This window comes from Zonotrichia albicollis, chromosome 18 (assembly GCF_047830755.1).
Source record: "Zonotrichia albicollis isolate bZonAlb1 chromosome 18, bZonAlb1.hap1, whole genome shotgun sequence".
Lineage (NCBI taxonomy): Eukaryota > Metazoa > Chordata > Aves > Passeriformes > Passerellidae > Zonotrichia > Zonotrichia albicollis.
In genome coordinates, this window is record NC_133836.1 from 9,299,612 (window position 1) to 9,321,908 (window position 22,297).

General features: G+C 46.6%; 1 long non-coding RNA gene across 1 annotated transcript; it reads left to right on the plus strand.

Annotated features, from left to right (window-relative positions):
* The first annotated feature begins 2,480 nt into the window (after window positions 1–2,480).
* On the plus strand, window positions 2,481–21,221 carry LOC141731156 (uncharacterized). The gene is made up of 5 exons (XR_012583095.1): window positions 2,481–2,647; window positions 3,152–3,266; window positions 4,450–4,558; window positions 4,690–4,846; window positions 20,337–21,221. It is a non-coding gene; the product is annotated as an uncharacterized LOC141731156 (long non-coding RNA).
* The last annotated feature ends 1,076 nt before the right edge of the window (window positions 21,222–22,297 follow it).

Here is a 22,297-nt window from a genome sequence, read left to right on the forward strand (position 1 = left end):
CAGAGGGAAGTGTGACAGGGAGGGATGGCTAAGGAGGGGCAGGGAATAGGCACTTGGAAACCCTGGACCCAGAATTCCTGCCAAGTGAGGCAAAGCATGTGTTAACTCCAGGCCTTCTTCCTGTCTGTCCACAGGCACAGCAGCTCCTAATTGCCAGGTTCCCTTGAAGGAGGAGTGATGCCTCTCCCAAGTTTCTCTGCTAGGGATGTGAGGAGCTGATCTCTGAGTTATTCAGTGGTTTCTTACATCATTCCTGCGTTCCCAGCCGTGCCACAAGGCTTTCAGAAGGTAATCTGGGGAGATTTTATCAAATGCAAAATGTTCCTAGACATTACTGGAGCCATGATGTAATGATCCAAGGTTTTTGTTCTTTAAATTCCACTGAAAAACCACAGGACCCAAAAAATTGTTGCAGGGGAACTGATGAATTTTAAGAAGGAGGCTGAGATCTTGTGCTGGACTGAGCCATTCTGGGGACAGTGGTGGGAGAAAAGGTTTTTGTAAGTCCTGTTTTGCTGACCTTGTAAGGTCTGGACTGAATCCCTGACATGGGCAGCAGCCTCTTCACAGCACCCATTCCCTGGTTTCTGCTGCCTGGTGGGAAGTGTTGCCAGAGGAGAAGGCAGCAGGACCAGGCTGTACCTCACTGCTCCTGATTTCACGGAATCACAGCTGGGTGGAATGTTGGGAGCTTTGTATTTGTTTTAGTTGTGGCTCTTCCCATTTTTATGAAGACAATTCCAGCCCAAAATCTTGCTCAAAAAGACCAAACTCATGGTCTCATCAAGCAACAGAGCTCTCTTAGGATCATCCATGCTTTGACTGACAACCTGGTTTACAGGATCTCCGTGCTCTGAAAGGCCTTAACGCCCTTTTCAGAGGGACAGTGATTCCTGAGTGACACAAAGTCTCCCTGGCACATTTACATCTGCCAGACCAGGATGAAACCATCCATGCTTTGATGCTTTGGATTTCAGTACCTGTTGAAATCCCCTGAACAAATGGGGCCATTAATTACGGGGTCTGGCTTTGATGAATGGTGCACAGGGGACAACATTTCATTTTGTCTGGGGGCAGTCAGCAGGATGGGGCATTTTGGAGTGTTCAGTGATGCAGGAGAGGTCCTGGGTGTTGCCTGATCAAGGGGAAGTTGCTTCCTCTCTCTAGAGTGCTGTAAAGTCAGTGTCAAGTCACTGTGGCATCTGGGTTATGTCACCTGCTGAGGGGGCTACCCTTTATAGAGCAGAGTTCTGTCTGTTGCTCAGACAAAAGCCAATTCAGCCCTTTATCTAAAAAGCTTTTAGAATTTCTCTAAGGGTTGCAAATAATTTTGTCCTAAATGACTTCTGACTGCCCCATCCCCAGGCCACTGAGTAGAGCAATGTGTTTGCAGCTCACATGAGACACATGAGATGGAGGAAGGCCATGGGGTGTTGTCAGGGAGAGCCCCAGGATCCTACCACATTGTTTTCCCTACATCCTTTTGAAACTCCCAAAACAAAAGTTGTTCATGTGACAATATTGTAAAAAAGGCTTGTTCCTGAAGTGGTGGAAAAAAATTTTACAGCTTTGATTTAGTTTCTTATTTGTGAGGATTGTTATGTTTTGGTGCTGGGAGGTCATGTTCATGCCAAAAAAAAATGAATTCATTTTGGAGGCACCTGAAAGTTCTGTTGTGTACAGACAACACACTACTTGTCATTTCAGTCTAATTAATTGCAGCAATCTGAGAACATTTGTAATGGGTTTTCACAAAGGGCTTCTGGACAGGATAAAGCAGTGCTGGAGGACTCTCCTTCTGGGACAAGAGGACTGCTGGGTGTTAGCTTTGTGAGATGATAGGGTTGGTGGAAAACAAGACCATTCAAAAGGGAAAGGAAAAAGAAGGAAAGTCAAAGACAATGCCATCAAAACTAAGGATAATGGGAGGAGAGTATTCACTCCTTTAAGGCTCACAAAATGAGAAGGAGCTAATGGGAGAGCGTGATGTTCCCTTGTGGTCAGGAGGAATCTCAGCAAAGACAGAAGGAGTGATTCCATTTAAGTGAGTTTGGTTTACACTGGAGATATTTACATGATTCACTCATCCATGTTCCAGCTTAGTGATTCACTTCAGGATAAACTGAATCATGCCTTGGGAATTTCTCATTGCTGACTATAAGGGTTTTCTGATGATACTGGACCAGGTGAAGAGATCTGTGCTGCATCCATCTACCTGGGTTGGAATTAGACACAGGAACATTCAAGTTTGTGCCCATGGTTAAATGCTTGCAGAGAGGGTGAAACTCCAGGTACCTGATACTCAGGTAACCCTAAAAACAAGGCATGGAGTGAAGAGTGAAGGACTCTTCAAGTCCTGAGAACATACTGGTTCTTAAACTAAGAATTTTAATTCTTTTTTAAACTAAGAATAGAGTTCTTTTTGTAAGACATTTTAGTTTAATTTAATTGATCTTTCCCAATGAAATTGCACAGAAAACTTTTCTGAATAGCTCTTCCAAAGAGGCTTTGGAGTCAAGAGGACAGGCAGAACACTTCAGGAAATGAGTCTGGAACAAGAAAAAGGAAGTTGTGACCTGAGTGGCTGAACAGATTGCAGAAGGCACTGCCAGGGAATCCAGTGTCCAAAGGCACAAATGTGTTGAAGGTACATTTAGGAGGGTCATTGGAGGGTGGCTCCATGGATGGCTGTGCTGGCCACCTGATGGAGGAAGTCATTAAGCAAATTAATGTAATGGAAGCCAGGTAGAGCAGGGGAAGGTCAGTCCTGGGAAGACCTCAGTGTTGTGTTCTCCTTCACACATGGCTTTTGGTAGAGATTGGTATCGAGCTGCACTGATTTTGGTCCAGTGGCATCTCTGATGCTTGTTCTAAGGAGTTTGCCTCTTGAGACAGTTTTGGAAGGTGACACAGGGTTTGTCCAGGCTGCCCTTGAGCCCTGTGTGCACTCACTGTCCTGTGGGACCGTTCTGGGATGTGGCTGTGCAGTACTCAGACATTGTTCCTATATCCAAAGAGGATTTTGGGGATCCTACCCTTTTCTTGTTTTCCATGGGGCACGCCATGGCCCAAACCAGGCAATCCTCCTTGTGTTGTACTTCCCAAAAATACTGAGCAGGGCCTAAACTGCAGCACTGTGTTTTCCAAACAGACTGTGAAACCAAGAATGAGAGACAAGAGTGAGCTTCCTCCAGCCCCTTGTGTCATCTGGGCATGCTTGTGCCACGTGTCAGTACAAACAGTTGGGACATCTGGAACGGGTTCATGTGAGTCCATGGGGTTTGGATCCCTGTGCGTGGGAAATCCCTCATCCTCTGCTCATTCCCCTGACAGGCAGCTCCTGCCTCCGCATGACAACACAGACAGATCCTCTGCACAGTTAATGGAGGAGGATGTTCTGATTGAGATCCAAAATTGTTCTCACAGTAACATCTTCTGATGTTTAGCCCTCCAGATGGGGCAGAATCTTACATTTAGCACAGAATTACTGTGTATAAACCACTAGAAACCACTTATTTTGTTAATTCAAGGCAAAACCTGCTCTCATCCTCCTTGGTTTTACACATGATTAAATCCATTGATCAGTTTCTCCCTCTGGACACTGGAGTCTTCCCAGCTGAGGATCTATTTTACGTCTTCCTGCTGAAAGACACCCGGCCCAGATGAGCACACACCTGCAATCCAGCCTGGGCAAGGGATTTAAGCACATCCTGGCTGAAACTGGGCCTAAGAATTGGTGAAACCTGGTGCTGAGGGGGGCATGTGAAGTGAAAAACACATAAAAATAGGTAGGGCGTAAACTTGGAGCCATTGTTTACTACATTTTTATCTGGTTATATGGCAGCTGTCTGACCTCCTCACCTAATTTGCAAATAATCTTGTCAGGACAAATTAGCCCATGCTAAGCCTGTGCTGTTGAGTCTAGATGGTTATCAGGACTTGCACTGGTGAGTTTTAAGGTAGTTCTGGTGTCCCGGCAGTGTAGTGGAGTTCCTGTGGCAGTGACTGCAGTGCAGAGAGGCTTTTGTATTAACCAGAATGAATATGCACAAACCCTCTTCTAACAGAAACCTGGAATTAATGGTTTTCTGAGCTGGTTTCTTTCAGGCCATTTTCACTACAGAGATGAGTGTTGAAAATAAAGATTTAAACTCCATTTTAAAGTGCAGCTTTGAACACTGCAAATTGCTTAATTCATCTTAATAGAGGTGTTCACTCTGAACCCGAAAAGCTTTTAGTTGAGATTTAGCCTGTGGTTTGATATTACAAATTGCTTGGTGGTAACATTGGTTTAAGACACTGTTGTCTCCTGGCCTCTTGTTCCTGCTGCTCTGCTGGCACAGCCACTCCTGTGGTTGCGAACCAGGTGGGAGGAGCCATCCAGCTTGGAAAAGGGGGGAAAAAGGTTTCATGTGTTTGGTTTTTTGTTTGTTTGTTTGTTTAAAGCAGGAAAGTTCCTCTGTCTGGTTCAGTGCCTGGTCACAGCAAGTTTTCCTGGCACAAGTGAGTGGAAAGAGCACTTTGGCATGGAGAGGAAATGAGCAGCGGAGGGTGAAAGGTGAGCAGCAATTACTGGTGCTGGGAATGCCCCAGTGTACTTTAATATCAGCCCATGGTCTGCAGCTGAACTCAACATGTGAAAAATGTTCAAATACCTTTCAAATTGTCAGGTTTAATCTTTGCTTTTAGGTGTCCTGGCAGGCACTTCCCATTTGTGTCCTTATCTCCCAGCCTCCAGCTGTCTTCAAAGGCTTCCCAGCTACTGTGTCCTGCAAGTTCAAAACCCTGCAGCCCTCTGGGACTGGAGATGTGTGAAGGAGCACAAGGATTGGAGTTGAATGACAGTGTAAGTATCAGTTGTCACTGCAAGGAATGTTTCCCTCATTTCCAGAAGGAGTTAATGGAGAAAGAACCTGTTTTAATATAAATGAAAGCTGCGTTTCCACGGTGACTTTCTCAAATTTAGAAGATCTTGTCTTTTAAATCCAGTTTGCCATGGGACATAAAGTTCATTTGCTATAGACCACATCAAACCAGCTGAGCCCAGAGAAGAATATGGTGAGGTGCCAGGAAAACAAAAAAAAAAAAGAAAAAAAAACTCTGTAGAAAACAGACTTTTGTGGGACTAAAAAGTGGGAGATTATTCTTACTGGAAATTTACTCCCCACTCCAGAAATGGAGTTGTCTGATAAATAAATTCTCTGCAAAGACTGAAGAAAACAAGCTAACCCAGAACAGTGGAATACCCAAATGAATTGGTTAAAGAAATATTCATTTTCTTTAATAAATTATGACAGTTTTGATAAAATTTCCCTTTGAAAATTTGAGTTGTACTTGACAGGAGAAAATTGGAACCTCCAAAGCTTGTGAAAAAATGTGTGTCTGCCTTCAATCCTCATCCACAGAGCAAAATTCAAATAGTTCCCATCAGTATCTGGCATGCAAGTGGAAAGGGCATCTTAGCAGAGTTTCTTTGGTTATAAATAGTAATATATATATATAATAGTGCAGTGACACAGCTGGAAATCTCAGATCTCTCCCTTGATTAACACATCTCATTAGTGGGACTGCTGGGCCCTGAAGTGTAGAGTTTGCTCCAGAGCTCAGTGGGAAACTTGTGCTGGCAGTGGGAACCCCAATTCCTTCTCCATCCTTTCCCTGCAATGCCCAGTGCTGTGAGAAAAAAATGGAGATGGAGAGAGGAATCTCAGATTTCTTCCCAGTGACACAGACAGAGGCAGCTCAGGGGAATCCTGCCCAGCAGAGGTTAATGTGACCCACATATAATTGTGTGAAAAGATGCCACTCTGCGCCTTTGTCAAAGAGGCTTCTCGTTACAGCCTGAGCTCCCCAGTCCCCAACCCCTTCAGCAAAGCACAGTTTTCTTGCATTAAATCACCACTGCCCTCTTGCCAGCTGCTTAGAGTTTGCACATTATACAGAGGAGATATCTAATATATATTTATATATTTTTAAAATGTGACAGATTGTCTTGTAACATATGTGGTACTGCCTTGAAATGAGCTCCGTGCATGTGATGGCCGAGCCAGCGGCCCCTGTCTGTGTGTGTGTGTGTGTGGTTTGTGTTTTAGTCCTTCTGCTGGAAATCTGAGAGCCTGGGACACTGGAGCTTTTCATGTTGCTTTTTCTCTGAAATATTCATGATGAGTTGACGACCTTGATTCTTTGATACCTGCCATTTATTTCTGTGCCACTGCTGATAACTGCTGCTAAGTACATATGTCAGTGCCATGGTTGAGTGAGTGGGATGATAAGGAGAGGGAGGGTATCTCTGGGATTCATGTGCTGGAATAAAATTACTTTAGAAATTCTGAGGGCATTTTAGGAGCCTGCCATGCCATCTTATTCACCCCACTTTGGTTTTTCTGACTAAAGCCTGTTTTCTTTGCTTTTCCTCCCGCTTTTCTTTCTGACTTAGAAATCTGCTAGGTCGCTGCTGCTTTTCTTAGAGATGATCCTTGGCTCGCTGTCAAGTGAATTGCTAATGAATTAGTTACACTTACATTTTTAAAAAAGAGATGTGAGTCTGGGGACATTCAAGGAATTCTTCCTCAGCCAGAAACAGATCCTCATTGAAATGGACTCCAGGAAGTTGAATTAGATGATCAGGGCATTTTGGTGCCCTTAAAGACAAGGAAAGATGAGGGTAGAGCAGAGGGAGATTAAGAAGAAGAGTAGACAAGCAGGTAAGCACCAGTATCACCCTGTAAGTGTGACATTTAAGCAGGCAGATCTCATTGATGTTTGTGAAACCATTCTTTGGAAGGAGTCTAACCTGCCAGTTGCAAGGCTTTGAGTGTGGAGGGTAAAATCAGTGACAGAAAGGGTTACAGAACTGACAAAATGATTAAATATATGGGGAAAGAGTGCCTGAGTGAAAATTAAATTAAGTCCAACCTGAACCAGCTTCACTGACATTGCTGGATCAAGGGGCCAGTGTGGTTCCTTTTGACTGCACATTATTCTATGAGACATAACTGGTGTCAGGGCCTGGATTCATCCTGCTTAGTTCAATTGTTCAGCCGAAATATGGAACTGGGAGACCTTGGGCTGGCTGGCCTGCTGTAGGTTCTGCAGTGATAATCTGGAGAGTGAAGGATGGTGCTTTTACCCTCATTCAAGCTGGACTTTGGATGGAAATTGGAAGGTTCTGTTGGAGGCTGCTGGTCCTTGTCTGTTGGATACTGGATATGGACTCTCATGGGGAGATGCATTGACAGAGTTTTCCTTCACCTAAACTGCGAAGTGAGGGAAGCCAGAGCAAGAGAGACAATGGAGAAAAATCTCTGCCATGGACTCTCTTCTCACCATATTTCATACAGAAAATTGCAGCACTGTCCCTTTTCTGGGCTATCACTTTCCCCTCTCAGATGTCACAGCATATGGCTGTACTGCAGTGTACATTCTCCTGAAGATCATTTCCCTTCCCTGTAAGAAAATATGGGGAAAAGAAAGAGGACACAAGCATGGAAGTAAAATTAGCAAGGCCTAAGGGGCTTCTGCATGTGCTTGTTGAACTGCAGCATCCTGGAGAGGCAGGAGATAAGGTGGCTCAGGGAATGCAGCCCAGGCATTTATTTAAGATTGATATCAAACTTTGGAATTGTGAGTGGGAGGATTTTTGAGGAAGGAACAGGATGTTGCCAGGAGGGAGGGAGGCTGGTTAGAATGATTTATTGTGAGGGTCAGTGGCAGGAAGTCACTGCAGATATGTGATGGTCTAAAATGCAGGCCAAGGAACCCGCGTGCGGACACCATTTTATACTCAGAGATTCTGGCTCCTCAAAACACGGCCAGCAAAGTGCCTGGGTGGTCTAATTTAGGGTCATCCTTGGTGGTCCTGCATGCATGTGTTTTGGTCAGCTTCCTTGTCTGTGTGTCTCTGTGCACAGTGACCCGTCCTGCTCTGGGGTCTGTTACAGAGGCTTCTGCACTTAAAAACATTTCACTGTACTTGCAAGAGAGATTTCAGGCCTTTTTTAAGGCAAGCAGTCATTTGGTGCTTACACAGATAATTATGCACATGGGGGAATGAAGTAGTGATGTTTATTATTAGGCTTCCCTGCTCCCCATAGGAAAATTCCCTGTGACCAAAGAAAGAAGAGACTGGCAAGAGCAGAGGAGCTGTGATTGGGAATGACCTCAGGGGCCATAAACAGCTGGATGGAAAGCTGTAACTGTTTGTCAGTCAGAAATCTGCAGCTCCATGGCATTGTACCAGGCCTGCTATCTCGAGCAGGACTCCTGCAGGCAGCCCTGCTTTTTGATACTGATAGCTATGAATAAATTATTGATCATTAGGCACAGCCACCTTCTGTCTAACTACCTCTGAGTGCCACTTCTGCCTATTGTGCTGTCCTGTCTTCTGACCCAGTCAGACCTGGAGTCCTCTTGTGTCAGGGGCAGTTGTCCTTCCTGAGATGAGAGATGCTGTCACAGAGAACCCTCAAGTTGAGCAGGAGTGTGGAAGGATTTTGGCTCCCTGGGAAATGCAGTGTGGTGCAGAAGGCAGCAGGGCTTTGGAGTGAATGGGAGGGTGACCTTTGACTTCAGGTGACCTTAAATGACTTGTCAGAGCTGACACAGAAAAGTTAGAGCTCAGGGACAGGACAACGTTCATATCTCCTTTGTAGGGGTGAACATCCAGACAGCTCTCCCCTACCCTGTTCAGCCTCTCATTACTGCAGACTGGCTGTGTTGTGGTTTCCCTCAGTGCATTCCTCCCCTGCTGCTCTGCCTTTGTTCCTTTCTGCAGCTCTTCGAGCTGTCCCTGCTGATAATGGCTCTGATTAGATCGACACGAGGGGGTGACATCTGAGCTTTTCATGCTGTCCTTTTATCTAATGTCCCCCAGCTCGTGGTCCTGTTGTCCCTGCACAGCTCGGTCTGTGGTGATGTTCACTCTCCTGCTTACACTCAGTGAATGATTTATCATCTGTTATCAGTAGGACTCTGTACAGTGTCCAGGGACAATGTTTTCTTCCATCTGGTTCCAAGCTGGTGGAACACCCTTCCATATGGTTTTCACATGTGGTTCTCCTAGTACCTCCTTTCTGCTTTTCCCCCTCAGGATTCATCATTATGCAGTTTGTCTAACAAGTACACTTCGTTTCACTTTATAAATTAATCACACGCATTAATTAAAACTTCAGCAAATGTGGATATTTCCTAAATGACAGAGAAAACCTTCACAGCTGGGTGAATCTATCTTCTGGGAGAAATATCCAGTCCCACGACATACTCTGAATTAATTGCTGCAGCATTTCACACCACTCTTCAGGCACACATCAGCCTGGGGTTTGTTTTGGAGCTAGAATGTGTGGAGAAGTCTTTGGTTCCGTTCTGTATTATGAAGGTGCTGGTTCAGTTACAGGTTCATGGTGTGAGCAGGACAAAGACCATAAAAACATCCTTTAATGTGAATTTTCTTGACCCACTGACTGACTGACTGATTCCCTGTGAGTTGATATTGGGCATTCCAGGAGCCAAACAGCTCTGTCTCACCAGTCCTCTGGGTGATCCAATGTCCTCCATCAGGATCCCTTGCTGCTGCATTTGTTGGTCTTTGCAGATAATTTTTGCTGTGGTCTTTGTTGATTTTGTCTTGTTAGACCTGGTAACACACTTTTATCTTATCTGCCTTTTTCTCTTCTTTGCTCTCAGTGCTGTTTGCCGTTCCAGGATAAATACAGAGCCGCCTGCCCCGGGGGCCATGCACTGTGTTCCTCCCCCCAGAGTGTGCAAATATTTGCAGCAGAGCAGCCTCTGAGCTCTGAGACGTGAGCAGCGACACGAGGAGGTGCAGCCCAGGGCAGGGGCAAGGCCAGAGGGTGTGAAACCAGCACACAGCCCCCGGGGTAAGTGGCCTGCAGAGTTTAGGAAGCTCCTGCCTGGTCTCCAGAGCAACAGGGAAACAGGGACTTGACTTCAGGGTGTGCTCCCACTGCTGGGAGGTGCTCATGTGATTCAGGAGGTGCTTCTTGAGGAAATCTTGCTTATAAAGTGACTGACACCTTAGAGCTGGCAGGGTTACCTGGATTATCACCCCTCCTTTATGCCCTATTCAGAAGCAGAGGATCTCAAGTAGTTTGAGGTGTTTGGTGTGTCTGTCCAAGAGAAACAAGTCGTTGCTACTACAGCTCTCACACCAGGACGCACATAAAGTAATTTTTAAGCTGTTGAGGCCAATTTAAGCCAGTATTCTCACCAGAAAAAGATATTTCCACTTTTCCTTCTTCCTTTAGCTGCTTTTCCATTCTTTCTGCTCTTTGAGAAGCACAGATATTCTTACAGCTCCATGACATCTCAGAAAGGAACTATGCTTGGTGCTTCCTTAGACCTGTGCCCTGATTCTCTCTGTTGTGGAAAGCACATTTGTGTCACTGTGCTGTCCTGCTGTGGTGCTGCCACTGTTCCCTGGGGGCTGCCCAGGACTGGAGCTGCTACTGGTGGAGACCTGTGCTCCTTCCCCCTTCAAGGGCTCCTCCTCCTCGTTGCTCCCATGTCTCTCCCCTCCCTCACCTTGGTCTGGTGGGTTCACCAGGACAGTTCCTGTCTGTTGGTTTTGGGGGTTTTGCTGTTTGCTCACAGTTGCCTTTTCCCGGTTTGAAGTTTGCCGGCCCTGGGGCCAGTGACCCCCCTGGAGCTGCTGGGTCTATGGCCAGGGGGGTTATTCTGTGTCCATCAGGGCTCTTGGGCCACACTGGATCCATCCTGAGGGCATTGATTGATGGTCCTGTGCCAGCCAGGGTGACCCTGGTCTGGAAGCTCCAATCCCTCCTGCAGAGCCTGTGGATGCCCATCAAAGAGGTGCTCAGGTCATCAAGCAGCCAATTAAAACAATCTAGAGGGAGGAGTGGAAGAGGAGGCCTTAACTCTTTCCACCCCATCATAAACACCTTTGTGGAGCCATATTTTTCTGCCAAAAGGAGGTGTGTGAGGGAGGTAAAAACAAAGATCCACCTCTATAAAATTTATCTGTGGGATATCTTTAAAAATGGAATATGCAGATATCAGGAAACAACTGTCTGTGTAGCTGTCAGTTATTTAGAGCCTAGAATGAGGCTGGATCAAAGGCCTTCCTTTCCATTTTATATTTTATTTCTGAAACACTCATCATAAAGCAACCCATGAAATTCAGCATAGGGTAATGAATATATAATAATATATCTCAAACTCCAACACTGCTTGCAAGAATTGAATTTTCTGTCATGGCTGTTGCTATCTGAAAAGGAGAAAGACACTCCCATTACAACTACTGGCAGCTGACAGCAGGCAGAAGGCAATAAATTTAGGAGTTATTTAGCATCAGCTTCTGAGTAATGGCATCAGAAGGACATGCTCTTCACTTGAGGAACCTGAGGTAGAAGTGCTACAGCTGGGAATTAAGAGCACCACTGGGATCAGGGGTAATAAAAGATCTGTGATCTGCCGGGGCCTGATGCTCAGACCAGTGCAGGGTCAATCCCAGTTGTTTCACTGCTAATTTGGGGGCTGTGCTGTAAGATCATGCAGCTTTTCCTAAAACGCCAGCAGAAAATACATGAGAACCCAGATTATTTTGCCTGTTGAGCTTTAGTCCACACTTGCTCTGAAGTTTTCAGGCACCAGTTTTGTGGAAATGCTGACAAAATAAAGATTGGTTGAGGGTTAAGTGTAGAAAGGTTACTTTTTGAACAACTCATCACATCCACACACAATTCCTGATCCAGACACTGAATTTCAGAGTGGCATTGTCCTGTACTTTCCACCCTATAAAGAGGGAACAACTCCTTTTTTCCTCCAAGAACACTAAAATCTGTGCAACACGATAATGCTAAAAGTGATCTTGGTGTCTGAAAAAGTGAAGACCAAAAAATCCCCTTCCCCCCTGCAGAAGATAGCCTGTTATACTTGAGTGCAGCACACATTCCTCCCAGCTCTTCCTTCACCTGCTTGTACTTGTTCAATTTTTGCTGTAATATCATCATCTTACTAATGCAAAGGCATTGAATCCATTTTCTGACTGTTGGGTAAATGATGGTTAAGTGTCAGGAGATTTATTTAATTGTCTAGCTATTAAAAAAAAAAAAGGTAGGTCTGCTGAGTGAAAGCTTTTATGCTTTTAAATGAGGTATTGTTGTGATTAGAGTTTAAACAGCAATGATTTCCTCAAAAATGCATTGTCAATAATCACTGGCTTGTTTGATTGTCCACATAACTGCACCACCCTCACTGCCAAGAAACTCATCTGACCCACCAATGGTAAGAATAGCTATTTTTTTCCATTAAGTGTGCAGTAGCTCTAATGCTCAGGGCCAGGAACATCTTCATTAGGCAGTACGGAAAGTGAACACATTGTTCACGAACCAGCCTCCAGAATAATGGACTAGAGAGACTTCAGAGGTGAGGGATGGAGGTTGTGGGAGTGGGAAAGGGGCTTAAAGCTTCACAAACCACATACAGAGAGGATTTGAGTGGGATATGGGCAATTGATTCCCTTAAGTGTCTTTGAGGAGGCTGGTCTAGAGGTGGAGAAGCTCCAGATGACTCCTTGTGATCCTGCTCTGTCTCATCACAGCAGCTCAATGCTCTTTTTACTCTTTTCTATGTATTTAATTCAAAAAGCCAAGAATCTAAAGGTAATTTAGCTGGCACAACCCAAACCCACAGCAGCACCACAGCAGGTTCCTGGGGTCAGGTGAGGACCTGCAGGTCAGGTGGCTGCTCCTCAGTTTACCTGGATGTTTCAGAGACTGATTTGGGAAACGCAAACAGGCCAAACCTTTTATTTATGTTTTTGGGGGATTTTTTCCCCCACAGGAAATCCATTTCCCAAGTGAATGCCACTTCCCTGCTAGCTCTTGTTCCAAAATCTATGCCAAGTGTGCAGCTCTGGATGCATTTTTGCCCAGCACATTTACTGCCTGGGGAGTGTGAAGGGCCTGTGGAAAACACGTGTTCCCAAGGGCAAAGGGAGACATTTTTCCCTGTCCACCTTCATGTCTTCCTGAATTTCCCATTCACTAATATATTTAGGCACTGAGAGCTGCTGGTTCCAGGTGTCAGGCCTGGGCAGGATCAAGGCTGACACTTGCCCTGAGACTGGAGCAGGAATATTAGATTCCCATTTCGCACTGCCACCCCCTGCTTGGGGAATCCAGGCAGGGGCAGCAAGGAGATCCCAGCTGTGTCCCTGGCAGCACCCCAGGCAGCAGAGCAGGGCTGCTGTGAGCAGGGCTGAGCTCCTGCCCTCATCACTCCTAAGGGCCACTTAGCCACATTGCTGCCTGCTCTTCCTGGCTGGACAGGAATTGCTCCCTGTTGGAGAGCTGTCAGTGAGGGGAGAGCCATCCATCCCTGTGGGAAGTCATGTCACCCAGCAGGGGGGCACCACCTCCTCCCAGCCAAAACAACAGGGCTTTGACAGCCTTGATGTATTTATTCTCTTCTGTGGGGCAGAAATGCTGCCACAGCAGGCAGCAGGGAGGGGGAGGATGCTGCTGGGGAATTGGAAGACAAAACAAGGAAAAGCACAAAGTGCCAAGGAGCTGCCTGCAGGGAGCAGGGGGTTGGAACTGGGTGGTCTTTTAAGGTCCCTTCCAACCCAACCATTCTGTGATTGTACGGTAAAGAGAAAGGAGGAAAGAAAAAGCTTATTGTAGAAAGGCCATTTCTTGTATTTATGTGCTTAACTCATCTCCTGGGCTTGAGAACTGAGAAAAGCAAAAAACAAGTGCAAAAGCAGAGGTTGCAGCTCAGATGGGCTGTGATGTCCCAACTAGTCTGGGGTTTCAGGGAGGGATTTGGAGAGCTGTCACCTTATGAGGAACACAAATCCCTACCCCTTGTGCTGCTTGTCCTCAAGGCAAGGCTTGGCTCTCCTCTGGCCATACACCATCATCTGGGAGGGTTTCACACAAGTGCCGTTATATCATGTGCTTTTACCAGGCCCAGTTTGGGTCCATTTTGACCTTAAGGACTAGCTGTCAGGTTATTTCAGGTGCACAATCATGTCACATCCTCTACAGCTGTGCCAGTTTATAGGGCTCATCAAATTTAAACTCAGCCTCATTACCAGGTCTGAACTGCTGGGTAGCAGTGGGGGTTGATCAAGAACCTGGGCTTCCAGGAGTTAAATCTCCTCACAGAAATGGAAAAATTTCTCTAGTTAGAAGGTCCCTGATGATGTTCAGGTGCTTTCTATTTGCAGGAATTAAGTACAAATTAATTCCTTAGTAACACAGGTGAAGCTTGTTAGGGCAGGGCCTGGGTGCACCCATAGGGTCTTATTGCCCCAACGAGCCACACCTGTGTTACTAAGGTTTTTCTAGAGACTTTGTAACAGTTGTGTTACAGCATGTCATGGGTTCTCACACTGGTTTTTCCTTCCTGCATGACGCGGGTTAGTACACATGGACAAAGGGGCTCCCCCAGCCACTGATTATTCCAATTGCAGTGGCAAGCCTTTGCTAGCTGAAGTTTGTTGGCCACAGCAGTTGGATGCATTTGTGGTATCAACTCTGCAACCCCTGCAAAATATCTCCTCCTCCTCTTGGCTGCCAGCTATATGGGGCAAACACTGCTATGCTGGCCAGCTTAGCTCTTTAGATCATCTGCAGGAGTCACAGAATCATAGAAATTACAGAATGGTGTGGGTTGGATGGAACCTGAGAGATCATCCATGGGCAGGGTTGTCACCAATTAGATCAGCCTGCTCAAGGCCCCAGTATTGTCTGACAGAAGTTTGATTCTCCTGGGAGTTGTCTATTCAGCTTTTATTTCAGGGAGTAAAAACTGTGGTAAGGGGAAAGGATGGTACTGGCTTAACTCATTAAAAATGTTTGGGTTTTTGTTTTAATTCATGTTGAATATATGAAAGAAGGGGCTAAATGCAGTCCTTTGGGGTTGGAATATCTGTGTAAAGTGTTTTCTTGTGATTAAATAGTTTATAGGAGGAGGAAAGCTTTGCAGTGTGCCTTCAGGGGTAGATTGCCAGGCTAGTCTCCTCTGGAAGGCTGTTCCACAGCCAGATTGTTTTCTTTAGAAGTGCTTTGTTCCTGTTGTGATCCATGCTGGGCTTCGTGACCTGTGAGTTGCTGGAAAAACATCTGCATTGGCAGGGGTGCTTCAGCCTCTGCCAGTCGTGTGCCATAACCAGGTCTCCCCTCACCCTGGCTCTAGCAGAGAGGCACAAGTTCAAGGGGGAACAGGCAGTGGTTTACTCCTCTAGCAGTTACGTGCCTGAATTCAGGGTTTGGTTTCCTCCTTCAGCCCTTCTGGCAGCCCAGTCCCCCACAACCCCTGCAGTCAGACATGTAGAGAGTGACTCCTTGCTAACACAGGTTTTCCTGTGCATGACCAGCCTCAGCCCAGGCTCTGGCTCTGTCCTGCTCTGATTTCATCCCTCTCTGAGCTGCTCAAGTGTCATTGCTCTCCCTCACCCGGCCCATGGGCCTGTGCTCCAGGCCCTGTGTGCTGCTCCTAATGGCTTGTCCAGTCCTGGGCTCTGGTGGCTGTGCACGGAGCGCTCGCCAGGCCATGCTCTTGGTTTCCTGTCGTATTTCATGGCTTTTGATGGCAGCTCAGCTGAGGAGTTATGAAATTCATATCCTCCCTGCCTAGGAGAAAATGGCAACTGGAAGATTTAATGTCCCAGAGGGTTGGTGTAGGAAGTTGTACCAGAGGGGAGGAGGAGGGGGCTAAAGCCTCAGGTCCTTCACAAATCTCTGTGAGTCAGGCTTTCCAAAGGTTGGAAAGCTGTGAATTACCCCAGCTGAATTACGTGCATGGCATGGTGTTACAGCACTTGTACTCAGCTCCCCTCCCCACCAGTAATTCCAGGATTTATGTTTGGAGGAAATGGCCTTATTTCATTTGGTGATGGATTTCACTCACCAGCACACAACACTTGGGGATCAGGAAAGACAAACTCATGGTAAAATCTGTCACCTCTTCCTGTGTGCTGCTTTGGAATCACAGATTAGGCTCAGATCCTGGTATCCCCAAGAAAGATTCTATTTTGGGGTTTCCAGGGGAGGCTGGAGCTGACCCTTCTATACAAGGCAGGGGATGGAAGCCTGTTTTGTGTGATGACTTGATGAACACTGACCAGTTTCTGCAGGAATTCTGGGCTGGAAACATCAGCCCTTGTCACTCAGGTGCACAGAGCACGTGGTGTGTGTTAATGATATGCTGTGCCTGGACTCCAAACAGCATTTCAGCTCTGATCCTTCTCTAGAGCCAGACTTTTAATGAGGAAAAACATTGCTTGTGGGATTTTTTCCCTTTCAGTTGTATTGTCCCTCTGAAACTAAAGCTTTACCATTGATATGGCCTAAGAGCTGCAGCCTGGTGTTGTGTGACAGCAGTTGTGATGAAGCCAGATGTCAAGGACCAGCAAAGAGCAGTTGTTGGTTGGGCACATTTTACTGTTTACTTCTTTCTCTTTAAAAAAAAAAAATCAGTTTTATAACAAGTTGTAATGAATCCGTAGCTAAAAAAAGATTCTTTTTTCTTCCTTTAAAAAGCAAAATCTTCATCTACCTCCGTAACTCACCACAAAGTGTTTCAGCACCAAATTATCTTGAAGTCCTCAAAAACAGGAAAAGAATTTAGAGGAGATGGAAAAAAATAATTGAAATGCTTTTATAATGGAAGATTTCGTGAGAGTAATTTAGGGAGAGGCAACAAAACCAATAATTAAAAATTCTGATGGTCGGATGGCAACTATTTTTGGACGAAGACACAGATTCAGTCCTAGAAGAATAGCAAGTGCTCTGTGGCTCTTGGAGGGTTTTTTTCCCCTCGTGGATGTGTTGGCTTCAGAGCTGTCTGGTTGCTGTTACCAGAGTCATTTTAGTGAAGCTGTTCCTGCCACGTGGTTTGTTCTCATCTGCCTCTTCTGACAGGAGACATCAGAAGCCTGAGCAGGAACTATTCAATCATAGTGACAGAGCCCCTTTTTTGGATGGTGAAATGTTCTGTTGGTTTCGTATCCATAACTCCATGTTTGTCTCTCCGCTTGCATCCAGCCCTCGATAAAATCCAGCACGAAGGGCAGCTCTGGGAGATCCCTGCTCTGCCCTGCAGGGCTCCAAGGGCAGGATCCCAGATCCTGTGTGCTTCTTCTGGCTGGTGAGCAAGTAAGGAATAGGATCATGGAATATCCTCAGTGGGAAGGGCCCCACAGGGATCATCCAGTCCAGCTCCTGCCCTGCACAGACACCCCAACAACCCCATCCTGCCCCTGGGAGTGTTGTCTGAGCAGTCCTGGAGCTCTGGCAGCCTTGGGGCTGTGCCCATTCCCTGGGGAGCCTGGGCAGTGCCCAGCACCCTCTGGGGGAAGAGCCTTTCCTGATCTCCAACCTAAACCTGCCCTGGCACAGCTCCAGCTGTTCCCTGGGTCCTGTCCCTGGTCACAGGGAGCGGAGATCAGAGCTGCCTCTCAGGAGGAGCTGCAGCCCCCTGTGAGCTCTGCCCTCAGTCTCCTCCAGCTGAACATTCCAGGTTACCTCTGCCATTCCTCTAGACCCTAGATCATCCTTGTAGCTCTCCTTTGGAATAGGTAGCTTGGTGAGAGACTCGGGATCATCCTAAATTTTGGGTTGTTACTAGTGGGAATGCTGTAAGATTGAGAAAATATAACTGGTGATACCTACAGATTTTGTCTGCCCTCCACCAGGGGTATCTTCCCAAAATCTTCACAATTTACTCTTATGCACATGGTGTCACCTGGCTGGGGGTGTGGAGGACCTGGAGCTTGTTGATTAGGGCTTGATTCCCAAAGCAGGCAGGTCCTATCCCTGCTTTGTGCTGCATTCCTTGACTGCAGAACAGGGCTGATAACCAGCTCAGCTGATGACAGGGGTGAAAGGAGAAGGAAGCCTTCTCCTCTGATGTTTGTCAGGATGCAGGGTGCTGACCCAGATCTGCACAATCAAAGTGCATGTAAGCTGCAGAGGGCACTTCCACAGGACAGCATCTGGGCACATCTAGGCTGGCTGGCAATCACTGCCTGCACTGAGATTACAAGCATCACTGTAAGGCAAACAGACTGGCTGATACTCCCTATTTAAAGCAAAGATGTGTGGGTTTTCAAGCTCAAATTCCCTGGGAGGAAGAAAGGACATTTGTCAGGTCTGAATCTATGGGTGGCAGTATGTGGCTTCAGTGGTGTTCTTTGCAGGGTTGCAGTGGATATGTAATATGTGGGTGGGGATATGTAATGTATGCTTTGTGTCCAATACGCTTTCAAGTCCTGTGTCCTTAAAATCCTGTAAGATCCTGTGGAGTAGCTGGATTCCTGCCTTGGCTCCCCTCAGAACAAATTTTTTGTCTGCTTTGGGGTGTTACAGACTTTACTCAATTGACTTCATCCCTGTGCTTTTCCTTTTCTTCCTTCTCTGTCCCAGTGTAAGAAGACTCCTCCCAGTCCCCTGCCCAGGGACAGGGGGTTTTGTAAGGGATTTTTCAGGGTCTTTGATGTTCATCCTGTCACTCCAAGGGCACTGGCAGCAGTGCTGCTGCTGTGTCTGCAGTGTGCTGGCCATTGCTGACATCCAACTTCTCCAGGAGCAGGATGAAATCCAAGTGGCAGGGCAGGCACCTCTGAGGAGATAGCTCCTAACTGTTCCCACAGAGCTTGAAGAAAAAGATTTGACGGATTTACAGAGGAAAATGGCTGAGAAGGGATTGATAAACACACAGAGAGATCTAACTAGTGTGTCCCATCACTCTGAATAGCTGATCATAGCGAAAGTGCTTCAGGGCAGTGTCGGGAAGGATTTGTTGATGTGAACTCGTGTCTCCCTGAGAGAATCATGCTGTTTCGGGGAAGGGACCATCCAGGGAAGGTTGTCGTGAGGAAAAATGCAACAACAGTGGGGTGGGCATGTGTGTCAGGAGCAGTTGGTGAGATGCTCACCAGTGCTGTCTGCAGGCAGAGCTGTGAGGATGCCAGCCAGGACTTGAGAGCTGAGCTTCCTCCCAGCAGCAGCACCCAGCCAAACCCCACTCCCCTGTGCAGGCACTGGCCACAACAAAGCCTCTGTGCCAGCCAGGGTCCCAGGCATGAGGAATCCTGGGCTGCAGTTGGGAATCTCCTGTAGATCCCCTGATTAGGCCGCCCTGCAGCAGTCAGCAGTGTGAACTGAGCATCTCTGGTATAAATCACTTCCTACAGTGCTGTCAGTGCCAGGAAAGGCTCAGGACAGGAGAGAAGCCATGGCTTTGTCAGTGACCTCCCCAAGGGTCAGTCTGGAAGTAGTCAGATTTGAGCAGCTCTTGCTTGAAGACCTGGGGAAGTGCCTATTGATATATATTAATAGTTTGAGGAGGATCCTGTGTCACAAACACCTGGGCTAAAGTGAGAACTCTGCAGTCAGAGTTTGAGCATTGGGAGGCAGTAGGGGGATGTAGAACTGGATTTGATCTGGATTTGATGTACTTAATATTCCCCAAAATTCTGCTTTGCCTTTGTTAGAGCTCATACAAACCATTAGATGCAGTGCTGGGGAAGCTTTACCTTATGTGAAGGTAAAAAAAAGTCTTGCCTTGTGTGGATAACATCATTGTCAAGTGAACTGTGTCAATTTTTAGTGTTGAGCTCCATTTCACCTGCACTGACGTATTTTCTTGGACATTTAATGGACTGAACATATATATTCCCAGCAGGGCACAGTGCTTCAAATATTTTATTAGTGTGTATCATATACTTATTAAGTCTTTAAAATATTTAAACTTTGCACTCAACTATTCTGCTTGAGAGTAATATTCAGAGTTCATAATTTCTGGTTGTTACTAAGGAAAAAAAATCCAAAGTTCCATACTAGTGGAAGCATCCAGCCAAATATGTGTACCACACTTTGAATATCAAAACTAGGAAGTTCTGTCTAAGTGCATGGGAAAATAAGATATAGTAAGGCTTTGAAACTTTCAGAAGTGTGAAATTTTTATGTTTGCTTTAGTAGGAGAGAGGTGTCCAACTCTTGGAAAGCTTTCTTCTAAAACACAGGATTGCTGGGGATATTGGTGTGCATCCAAGTAATTTCTAACTGTCTGACAGGCTCTAAGCTGGGATGGCAGGCGAAGTCCTCTCACCTGGATAGGCTGAGGTGAGGCAGCCCTTTGTAAGGATGTTTTCCCAAGCTTTTGTAAACAAGCTGTGTGTGTCTCTTACACTTCAGGCCAGGCTAACAAATTGAGATGAGCTGCAGCAGCTCTGTGAAGGCTGGCTCTGCACACACAGGGGCCTGAGCTGATTTATCTTGATGTTTGGTTGAATTCTTCGCATTTTGGGTCCCTTCTGTAACCTTTTCACCTCGTTCTTTTTTAAGGTGGCTGCCTGGCTGTTACAATTTATCATGAATGCATCTCACTTCACTTCTGGCTCCTCTGACGGAAGGAACAGCCGGTCTCCGGGAGGTCAAAGACATTATTTTCCCCCAGTCTTTCTCAGTTTCCAGTGCATATTTGTCACTTTGAAAAAGCATGAATTCTGGATTTGATGCACTTTAATTGATTTCACCCTCAACAAGTCCAACTGTCCATCAACCTTTCCTTTTTCTTTCCTCTCTCCCTTCTTCATTTCTTTCCTCTGTCCCTTTGCTTTGAGAGTGATGCTTTCACCCTCCTGCATGTTGGAGCTGTTGCAAAGCCCATGACCCTCTCAAGGCTTACTGTCACAAGCCATTGCTCTCATTTCCCCTATCCTCCAAGCTGAACTTTGGATGCTGAGTGAGAATGATGTAGGAGTACTGGTCTTGTAATATCTCAGTGATGTGCTCCTTGTCAAAGTAAAAGTGGTGGCTGATGGTCCACTTATTTTGAGACAACTGTGTAGAATTGGAGATGTGAGGGAATTCACTCATTATATGCTGGCATTGGTATTTTAAAAAATTTGCAGTGTTATGGCAGTGAATGTGCTGTTTCTTCTTTCCTCCTGGAAAGATGTGTATCACTGGTGCTGTGCATATATCCAGGGTTGTGTGGGTGTAAATTTGGTGTGTAAAGTGGCATTGTCACCTCAGAAATGGAGATCATAGAATTGCAAGCGGTCCACAAAGACCATCCCAAAAATCCTATGAGGTGCCATCACACTCTTGTTTGGTGAATTCTTCTGGCATGGAATAAATGTAGGTGTGTAACAACTTGTCCTTTGCAGGAAAATCCTTAGAGTGTGTCCTGGAGACCAGGGGCTGCTTACAGTGGAAGCTGAAAGTCATAGGTGTTCCTCTTGGTGCTGCCATTACATCCTGGATGCTGGCAGCACATGGGCAAGGAGCGGGTTTCTGTTTACAGCAGAGCAGAGTTTCCAAGTTCTCTGCCCTCTTATGAGGTGTCCACCCGAGCTCCGCAGGGACAAGGGTGTTCCTGGGGCTGTTGTGTGCTCACTGAGGAGCTCCAGCGCTCAGGGGGAGCACAACTGCCTCACGTCACGTTATGGGAACGTTTTCAAGCTGCAGCCAAGGAATCCAAGCCCGCTCTCGCCGTGTGCCCGGCGCCGGGCTCGGAGCGCGCCGGGAGCCGGGAACTGCTGTCCATGGTCCTGGGTGAGCAGCCCGAGCGCTGGGGCTCGGCCAGGGCCTTGGGGACACGGGGGATCCCTCTGTCCCTCCGTCCCTGTGCAACACCGTGTCAGGCACGTCTGCACATCAAGGTTTGCCAGCGTGCATGGGGAGGGAACAGTGTTCTTCAAGGAGGTATCGAGGGCTTCCACTTGTGGTGCTTGTGGACCTCATGCTGACCTTTCCGTCCTTCCCACTGCCAGAGGGTGGGCTTAGATGAGCTATTAGGGAAAAGCTCTTCCCTCTGAGGGTGCTGAGGCTCTAGCACAGGTTTCCCAGAGAAGCTGTGGCTGCCCCTGGCCTTCTGGAAGTGTCCAAGGCCAGGTTGGGTGGAGGGTTTTAAAAGACATATAGATGTGGCACTTGCAGACATGGGTTAGTGGTGGCCTTGGCAGTGCTGGGGGATTGGTTTGACTCGATCTTAAGTCTTTTCCAGCTTTAATGATTCTGTATTCTGCCAGGAATAGTACAAGCTGTACTTAATACAAAACACTGTATTCTGGTAACTCAGCAGGACAATACTGGAGCTGGGAATGCCACAGATCTTCCCATGCCTGGGATGTACATTAGGAAAGTAGCAAACACTAGCCCTTCATGTGGCTGCTTATAATAAAATATCAGATAACCTCAGAGTTCTGGGAGTGTTCAGCTGATATTGGAATCATTTGAACATGTTGACTCAAGTTTGATGCTTGGATTGGGATTTAAATGAAGATCAGCCTTACAGCAGT